The sequence below is a fragment of the Octodon degus genome, unplaced genomic scaffold, assembly GCF_000260255.1.
Source record: "Octodon degus isolate 3935 unplaced genomic scaffold, OctDeg1.0 scaffold00049, whole genome shotgun sequence".
Classification (NCBI taxonomy): Eukaryota; Metazoa; Chordata; class Mammalia; order Rodentia; family Octodontidae; genus Octodon; species Octodon degus.
The window spans coordinates 9,616,582-9,626,640 of record NW_004524625.1 but is presented as its reverse complement, the minus strand read 5'-3'; the positions used below and the strand labels follow the sequence as shown (position 1 = coordinate 9,626,640).

At 48.3% G+C, this 10,059-nt stretch overlaps 1 pseudogene; it reads right to left on the bottom strand.

Moving 5' to 3' along the window:
* The window catches only part of LOC101577030, an 80,810-nt pseudogene extending 76,277 nt beyond the window's left edge, over positions 1-4,533 (bottom strand).
* Between the last annotated feature and the right edge of the window lie 5,526 nt (positions 4,534-10,059).

Sequence of the window (10,059 nt, the reverse complement as noted above, 5' to 3'; positions counted from 1 at the left end):
CATACTTAAGGATCAAATTTAATTATTATCCTTAGAGATGTTTGAAAGAATATTATTTTTGAAAAACACAGAAAAAACAAAGGCACTGAAATAAAATTAGATACTGATAACAATGAGATCAAGAAAATATATACCGAGTTGAAAATTTTAAATAGTTTTAAATTACTTTTCCATTAAAGCCAAGCATGGCAGCCCATCCTGTAATCCCAGCACTGGGGAGGCCAAGCCAGGAGGATCCATGCTAGTTTGAGCCCACCCCGGCTATGAAGTGAGTTCAAGACGAGCTGAGTTCCACAGCAAGACCCCACCTCAGGGTGACACATGTGTTTTCCTTAGTCCCAGATACTCTTCAGTTAATACCCCGTCCACCTTCAGCAAGTGGGAGGCTGACAGGCGGAACTCCAGAGCTACTGTGCCTGGAGCGCTCACACAGCGCTTGGCAAAGTCAAAGCAGCCACTATTGGCTTAGTGCTCGCATCCACCAGGAGGACCACGCAGGGCCGGGGAGACAGCTCAGTAGAACAATCGCTTGCCTACAATCCTGAGTCCTATCCCTGGTACCACAAAAACAAACAAACAAAAAAGGCGGACCATGCAGAGCCGGGATATGAACTCGGTTTGAACCCAGAGCTTCTGCAGCGCTATTGTAAGGGTCGAGTCGCCGCGAAGGAAGACCCCAAGAGTCGGTCTCTCATGCAAATCACAAAGGGAAAGCTTTATTATCTACGTATACGTAAGGCGGTCTGCACACGCAGGAGCAGAGTGCGCCTTCCATGTGGCAGGCATAGTTTTTTAAAGGCAAAAACCACAAAATGGGGGAGGGAGCAAGCACATTACAGAAGCAAATCGCATTGGTTAGTGTAGATTGACCTTTACAATAATTGGTGAGTTACAATACCGGATGACCAAATGGAGTAAGTCCGGGGGTAGCTGGGGGGGCCTAACCTTGTGGTGGTCATGTTCCGGGAACATTTTTAAGAAATCGAGGCATTATGACCTGGGTCATCCTGTTGTTATGGCTTTCAATAGTGAGGCCTTGGGTTTTGGGAATGTATGTCTCTTGCAAGAGTTTAAACAAGGGGAGGGCCAAGGGCAACTTCTTGGCTGACTCAATTGTTTTAGTTGTTTTCCAAGTAACAGGACCCCATCCAAGGTTTTCTTATGTCCTCTTTGTTTTAGGAACATGGATTGCTCAAGCTGTAGGGCCGTAAACCAGTGAGTGGGTCCTTTTAATTGAAACACATTTTATCTATTTATTTCTATATGTGATCTTAAAATTATTTGGGCTTTACACTATTGAGGAGACAAACTAAGTGAAGTAGAACCAACTTGTACCCCATTGTTACAGAGCTCACTTACACACATGCCTTGTGACTTAAACAACATCCTCTCTGGCATTTCTTCTAGGGATAACTGCCCTCCGTTCGGTCCTTCAGAAGGGAACACAGCCTCACATGTTCATTTGCAGCAGCAACTACCTGACACATTAAAGTTTCTGTGAAGACCAAACTCGTTCGATTCCTTTGTGTCCTGATTTCATTAACACTTTTAAACTCACTGTTACTAAATTTTCTATTCTTCCACCTGTTCGCATATTTTATCTGGGAGACAGCCTGTCACAGAGTATTGACCTGGAAAATGGGAATGTGAAAACTAAAAAATAAACCAAGCATCTGGACAAAACTAAAAATAATTTCAATCACCTTCCAGAGAAACTGGGGAGGAAACCTGTGGAGTCATCACATTTGGACAAACTGACTTTTTTAAAAGTCTCTTAAAATGTTTATTTTTGTCAGACTAGCTGACAGTTTTCTGTTAAGAAGTTTGGTCTATTATTGTAATAAGCAGTTTCCTCTTCAAAAAATCCATTCAAAATATCCCAATCCTTCAAGTATAGAACTTTAACTAAAAACAAAAAAAAAAAAACTCCTGATATTTCTTTAAAGAAAAAAAAAATCTTAAAAATTCCTTTGATAAAGGATCTACAATCTGAGGTACAGGATCTTAGGATAAATCCTGAGGGGATTTCACTGACCTTCTCAGACCCAAAAGCTACAACTCTTGTTGCAAAGGTCCTGCTTTACCTTGGTCTTAACCATCCAGCAGAAAAGTATAAAAATGAAATGTAAGAAATAAAGCCATGCTGTTATGTTGAGCTGTAGGGGACTCAGGTCAACAATTTCTGACACTGCCAGTCAAGCGGAAGACTCAATACTATTATGGGCTACTGGACTCTTTTAGAATATTTTGCTGAGTTTACACACCTATAATATTTAAATGATGGAACTTAACAAAAAAAAAGGGGGGATACAGAGGAATGTCCATTTTGTATCTGTGTTTTCAAAGTGGTAAGGATAGATATATAGTTACCTTCTCTTAATGAATAGAGCAATTTGTTCTAATGGTGTTTGTAAATAGGATATCATGTCCGCATCTTGTACAGCAATTAGCCACTAGGAAGAATGTATGCAATGTGTTAATTATTGAAACTTTCCTACCAATTTGGTTTGAAACTGTGTCATTGCTATTTGTTTCTCAATAAAATTATGGAAAAAAAAACAGTCACTAAACAACTGAAAAAAAAAATCCTTTGATAAATAGAGGTACTGTCTTCTTGTTCTACTTTGGTGAACACGCATGCCTTCTACACAGCAAGTAGCTCTCCTATATGGGCACACCGAAAGGAGGGCAAGCCACCCCCACGCCGTCCCCGCCCTCCTCGAGCCACACTGCCGCGTTCCTGCTTGATCTCTACAGTTATCAGTACTCCCTGGCCAAAAAAAAAAAAAAAACCCAAGATTTTGGAACGGCAAAAGCAAAAGATGTTTTCAGTCTCGAACCTCCAGATGGACGCTCCTCCGAGTCTGCGTCCCGCAGCCGGCGACCCAACCGCGGCCAGCGCGGCTCCTGCTCCGGGAGTCTGTCGCGCCCCGGTGGCCGCCGGCTGCACAGTGCGGGCGGGACGCTTCCGGGCAGCAGCGTGCAGAGCTGTGCCCGGCCTGCCGTGGCTGAGGACTTAGCACTGCTCTGTCCTCTGGGCCCGAGCCCAGCCCAGGGCAGGGCAGCGCTCTGGCTCTGTGCGACCCTCAGCCACTCACGCGGACTTGCTAGATTCTGCCTGCTCAGCCCTGCAGCTGCTCGCGGCGGTCGGTCGGTGCCGCCTGTGGAGGTCCCTTTCCTTCAATTGCTATCACTTGTGCCAGTAACATCATCTTCTTCGAAGTTCAGTTCCCCCTTCGGAGTTCTGGGTCCACAGGTAAACAGCTCTGGAGCCTTTAACTTGCCCTGGGCGGCACCCCTTGCCTGAGCAGCAGTGAACCCCAGACAGTTCGGGCCGGTCCTGAGCTCGCTCATTAGCCCGGACTGGTCTTGAACTCTCAACGATCCTCCTGCCTCAGCCTTCCGAGAGCCAGGATTTCAGGTGTGCACCAAAGCGCTGCACACCTCACGTCAAGGTCAAGTTTCACAGTACTGGGGCCGGGGAGATGGCTCAGTAGAATAAGCGCTTCCCTGGCAAGCGCAAGAGCCTGAGTTCAGTCCTCCATTCTGAGTTCAATCCCTGGTTCCGCCATGCAGCAACTCGGGGTCTGACTCAGCACTCTGGAGGCAGCCATGCCCCGAGGCAAGCGGGCAGATGTTTCCCATGTGGGGCTCCTTTGCCTGTCAGGGTTCCCAGGGCAGGGATGTCTCTGGGTCTGGCCTGGCTGTGGAACTCCGGGAACTGGCCTGCCAGCCTAGCCCTTGGTGTCCACACAGAAGCTAACATAATTTTCCAAACTTCCTGTCACCCACACTGGGAATGTGATTTAGTTTCTCTAATCGGATGCATTAGTCCACCACGTAAATTCAAATCTGAGCTGTGTGAGAAAGGAGACAGGGCCTGAGGCATTGACTTTCCCAGAGACAGCAGCTGAGCCGCCCCTTCCAGGGGGCGAGCAGGACAGGCCCTTCCTGGCCACGCAGCCTCCGGAGCTGGGCGGGCAGCGGCTCCCCTGGGCCTCCAGCAGCCGTTCCTGGAGCTCTGTCCGGGTTCTGCTCTCTGAAGCCTCCCAGCGACTCTGCGAGCCAAGCCGCACTACTTTCTCATAAACCTCTTTCTGCTCAGCTGGTAGAATGAATGCTCTTATTTACAAGTCGATGCGCGTTGAACTGTAACAGCTCTGGGGTGTCTCTTGGCCCTGCGCTCGCCTTCAGGCGCAGTACACGCTTCAGCGCAGTTCACTCTGCCTGAGCTGCTGTTATGCAGTTTGCAGTACAACGAGGCAACTGATTGAGTAATAAAACAATACATAGATCAGAGATAGACATCTGAGTTTTTTAAGTGGAAGACACCGAGATTACTTGAAGGTTTTACACCAGAGACACTCAGGCTTCAGGATTACCCGGAGGCAAATGCATTTTCTTCCTCTGCCAGTACTGGCCTGTCCCCCGTGACTTCCTACACTAATCTTTCTTACCACCCTCCTTCTTATCAAAACCTTGCCCATCCTCTACAGCTCGGCTAAATGCCACCCGCACTGCCACACCTTCCATCCCTACAGACAGGACTGATGGCTCCACACCCACACAGTAAAGCTTTCCATTTACAGGCTTTAGGGTTCTCCATTTTTGCAATCATTTTTTATGAGCCCTAAGAGTCCAAGGCATGGTCCAAGTTGGACTGTGGTCGAGGACAGCATTTGAATCACAGCTGTTGTGAGGCTGCAACCCGAACCAAGTGGTTGGTTGGCTGAGAGGCTTGGTACCAATTGTTGTAACTCAAAAATGAGGCAGGCTCGAAAAGAAAAGAAGCGCTTTATTTTAGCTGGTACCTAGTGGCAGACACCCCGGCAAAACGCTGAGGTGTGCTGGGGGGATGAGGGGAGTGGGTATTTAAGCTAATAAACTGCAAAGGCTGACGTCAAGGGTTCATCTAGGGGCTACAGTTGAAAAAATTACCTGTTTCTAATAAACAATAACAGGTGGAGTGGTGGGAACAGTTTGTAGCTGGGAACGAGGGCAAGAACAGGACATTGGGCCAGAACTAGATTCAGGTATGCACAAAAGGCAGCATGAGAAAGGCCTAACTGCAGGTTCCCAAGTACAGAACAGGGCACAGTGGAAAGTTACAGCATTTAGAATGGTGCATACAGAACAAGATGGCGGCGCGTATGTCAGGTTATAACAGTTAATAAGATTACAGTGGAAGCATACAGAGTTACAAAACTTGAATCAATTGCACAGGTTATAAGACCAATGAAGCCGTGAAGGGTCCAGATAGGAAAATGGGCCTTCTTCCTCCCACGTTCATCTTCAATAAGCCTTTACAGAGAAAGATGGATAGGGAGGGTCTGGGATATAGTTTCTAAATTCCAACGGAAGGAACTAGAACATCAGGAGGCACAAACCAGGCCTATGAGAGGGAAAGGAGGAGGCTGTGTAGGCGGGTGGCCGAGACAAGGAGCAGGACAGCAGCAGGGCGAGATGGGGTCAAATGCAGGCTTGGGCTGTCAGGTAAAGAGCTAGAGCTCAGGCCACAGAACCAGTCCAGCACCAGGAGCCCCGCGTCCTTATTTCCATATTCCTTCATCACATGTGCTGAGAGATCTGAGAGAGTCACACCATTTCCATTATTCTGTGCACAGCATTAAAAAGTTATAGAGGCTATCCTAAGGGAAGAGGTCTGCAGGGGAGTGACAACTGGTGCTCAACTTGTAACGCCCAGCTGAACTGAACCAGCATGGTGCTGGGTGAGGGAAGCCACCTGAAGGTTGTCACCTACAAAATAAAAAGGAGAACTGGAGAAGAAGAAAAAGGAAGGGGAAAAGGTGGAGGAGGAGTAGAGGGAGAGGAAGGGAACAGGGAGGAGGAGTAGGAAGAAGAGGAGGAGGAGGAGCTGAGCTGTCAGGGAGCTGTTCTCCTGGAGGAGCTCATCAGGCTGGCTTTCCTGATGAGGTCGGTCTGGTGTTCTCATCACTGAAGGGGCTCAGGACCTTGGCATTGCTAGGAATGGCTACAGTTCACTTTGGGCCAGCTGTGGTCCTCACTGTGGTTCACTGTTCAGTGTCCTGGAGAAGCTCGTCCCGTTGGCATTACAATAGGAACTCAGCTTTCCTCACTGGAGGTGCTGGGAGCCTCACTGCTCTGAGGGCGGCTGCGGTACCTTCCGAGGGAGCTCTGGCTCTTGAGTGCTGCTTCCTGGCTCCAGTTCGGATTCCTCAGCCTGCTAGCACAGATCCTCCATCCCGCTGGCACAGACTTCCAAGCTTCTCCCCAGCACAGATCCATGAAGTGGGCCTACATGAGACACTGTCATGGGTGTTGGCCTCCAGCTGGACTCATGGGGGACACTGCCATGGGATCTAGGCCCTCTGGGCAGATTACCTGCACTCTCTTTGTATATGACACTTTAGGTGACTATTACAAATAATCCTATACATTATATGGCCTGTGCTGTTTCCCTTGCAAACTCCAATCTACAATAAGGTCCCAAAGGCCTCCACAAGTGTCTCCAGAAACATGAACAGGACTAAGAGCATGCCTTCTTCATAGCACCTGTCACCTCAGGAGTTGGTATCCTAACTCCACCCCCAGTAGACGCCAGATGCCTCACGGTCCTTGTATCCACATATGGGACCAAAATCAAAGTAGGCCAACCACAGCACTTGTCCCTTGATCATTTGAATTGAGCCAAGAGTGAAATCAAACTCCAAGTGGTCTGTGAGCCTCTTTGCTTGAGGTTTCTGGACTTGGAACCAGAGAAAACGCAGTCGCTGGTGGCTGAAGTCCAGCGGAATCCTTCAGAGGTGTGAGAGCACTCTCAGGCCAACTGGACACTTTCAAGCATTTCCTGCGTGCCAGGAGCCGTGTTGAACCCCCACGCACATGAATTCATTGGGTCCCCACCACAACCCCAGGAGGTACACATGCGACTGCCCTTGCTTGCAGATGAGGAGACTGAGGTGCAGCAAGATTAAGCAATGTCCTCCATGGTACCCAACCATAAGCCACCACAGCCGTCTGGCCCCAGAGCCCACTGTGTGAACCATAGCTCTACCCCTTACAAGCTAGCAGGCAGAAGAGAATGACAGATGGCAAGAGGCCGGTTGGGTCCGAGCCCCTGTGCCCGCCATTCCTGAAGCCCAACTGCATCTGTAACTACACTGCCTGGAGTCACCAGGGCATGCCCCGGCGCGTTGGTTCAGAGGTCAGTCTCTGTTACCAGCAGCTGTACAATGCCTGAGGAGGAGATATCGCCTCCCCAGTGCAGCTGCCGTCCAGTCACCAGCAGGTCCCACTTACTCTCCCTATTTCCACTATGTGGCCAGAATGAGATTTCAATTCCAAATAAATTACATCTTATTAAAAAATATTTTTATTGTATTTCCTCCTATTTTATATATTTTATTAGACCAATCTTACAAAACGTTGGGCTTCAAGGTGGTGTTTTCTTTTTCTTTTTTTTTTTTTTTTTTTTTTTTTTTATCTATCTATCCATTTTTTTGTTTTTTTCGGAACCAGGGATTGAACTCAGGCCCTTGCACTTGCCAGGCAAGCGCTTCTTCTACTGAGCCATCTCCCTGGCCCCCCGAGGTGGCATTTTCATACCTGCACCAACGGGTTTTCATCACACCAGTCCTCACATTACCCTCCCTTCCGCCTTCCCCCTTCATCCTCTTTTCCTTCCCCTTGTTTAATAAGTCTCCCTTCAACTGCCATCTCTCTCTCCCTTTCTGTTCCTTCCTTCCTATCTTTCTTTCCTTTCTTCTTTAGATTCCACACACTGAGAAAAACATGCAGTGTCTGTCCTTCTGAGTCTGCCTTACTTCAGTTTGGCATCATGATCTCCAGGCCCAAACATTTTCCTAAAGATGACAGCATTTTGTTTTTCTTTATAGCTGAATAATACTCCATTGTGTATATAGACACACCACATTTTCCTAATCTGTTGCTCAACTGATGGGCAGCTAGGCTGACTCCATATTTTGGCTACTGTAGCCTGTGCCATAATAAACATGGGTATACAGATATCCTTAGGCAGTGCTGATTTTTATTTATTTATTTAGTTAGTTAGTTAGTTATTTAGTTATTTTTGGCAGAATGGGGGCTTGAACTCAGGCCCTTGCGCTTGCCAGGCAAGCACTTATTCTACTGAGCTAGCTCCCCGGCCCCAGTGCTGACTTCAATTCCTTCAGGTATACACCAAGGACTTCCGTAGCTAGATCTCACGGTAGTTCTATTTTTAAGCTTTTTGGCAACCTGCAGACTGGTTTCCGTAGTGGCTGTGCTACTTTACCTCCCCCGCAGTTCCCCAGTGCGGCCTGCCCAGATGTTTTTCTGTTCCTCATAACCATTCTCATTTGGGTGAGACGGAATTGCAATAGAGTTTTGATTTACATTTCCTTGATGGCTGGAGATGTTGAATGAAATCAGCTTTTTCAAGACATAATTATCCTCCTAGAGACCTTGGAAAAATTCCAAAATGCTCTGTGAAACATACAAGTTCTTCAATCTTGTTTCCACTTCACTCGTGCCCTTCTCAGGGCCCTGCTCCTTCACCGTGTGCTACAACCAGGGGAGGAAAATGAACTCCTGAACCCCCCTGCATGCCTCCCGGCCACCACCTCGGCTCCGTGCTGCTCAGGAGCGGCTCCCAGGCCAGGCCCGGCATTGCCTTGCTTCTGCCTGCTTGCTACGCTGCAGGTTTTTCCTAGTTCCCACTCCAGAGGCAGAAAGAGCTGAAGCCCAGGACCTCAGCCTGCCCGCAAAGGGCTGCTCACCTGGCTCCAGCACACTGCGATGTCTCTTCAGCCCTTCAGCTCACTGGAACCTTGTTACTAACTAAAAAGCCACGTGAGAAAGTGCCTTGCAGAGTGCCTGACACAGTTACTGCTCAGTGAGATTTCCCTCCCTTTTTTCCCTCTCTTTCTCTCCTGGTGACCCTATTGTTAAAGGGCTGTTGTCCTCACCTGCCTCAATAAGAACATCTCAGACAAATTCTCTACGTCGCTTGCCATGTGGCATATCTGAGGGCTATCGAGTCTCTTGTCCTAGTACAAGCATCTGACAGAATGGCCTCATGCCACATCCCCTGCATCCATGTGAGTGCTACTCTGGGGTCCAGGTTTGTGGGTGAAGGTGGGTGTCAAACAGGCCCAGCAATGATGAGAGCAGAGCTCCGAGGCTGACACTCCAGCAGGCCCCAGGGCCTGCCCACAGAGCTCCTTTCTCTGACCCTACATTCACTATAAAAAGAACTAGCTCAAAGCAAGCTGTTCTGGAAGCGCCCCTCCACCTTCACAGCCATTCTATTTGTGTCAGCAGAGGAAAAAGGGTGGGAGCACCCCAGTCTTCTACCTTGGAACCATTACCCCTTAAATGTGATAATTACAGTTTGATCACTTTGTAGGCAAGGGGAAAATGAGTTCCAAGATTCACTCCTCCTCGGTGGAACTCTCTGTGAAGCTGCTTCTGTTCCAGGGCCACAGCCCTCAGACCTTAGAGCCAGATGCAAATGTCTTCCAGTGTCTACCTACCCAAGGAAGAGAAACTCTGCACGTGCTCTTTTGCAACATGCTGCTAAACTTAAAGGCAAACCGAGGTGTGAGCCTGGCTTGCAAAAAGCAGGAGCGCTGGGACCTTCCACGGGCGCCCATCAGTCAAGAGCTGGCCCTTCTGTCGGAAACCATACTGACACTTTGGCATCTCTTCGAGGTAACAATATAAGCTGAGTCCTACGGAGACCTCAAATGCTGAACAGAGCAATATTCAGACTTGGCATCTTGTATGACAAATTGTATTACCGATCTGCTCATTCTGGAAGACTTGAACTTTGCAATGGATGCAAGAAGTTGAGAAAAACAAGCTCAAGCTATGGAATCAACTAATACAAACTACTACAAAAACCAGGTAAGCCTATGCATACATCAAGCCAAGTGTAGCCAGCCACCACAGCAGGGCGGGGGTGGTGTAACCCTTCAGCAGTAGTGGAGCCCTGACCCTTGGTCAAGTACTGTATGTCTACATGCACATTTCCGCCCCGTCTCCTGTCCAGAAGGTCTTCACTGGGCTCCAATTTTG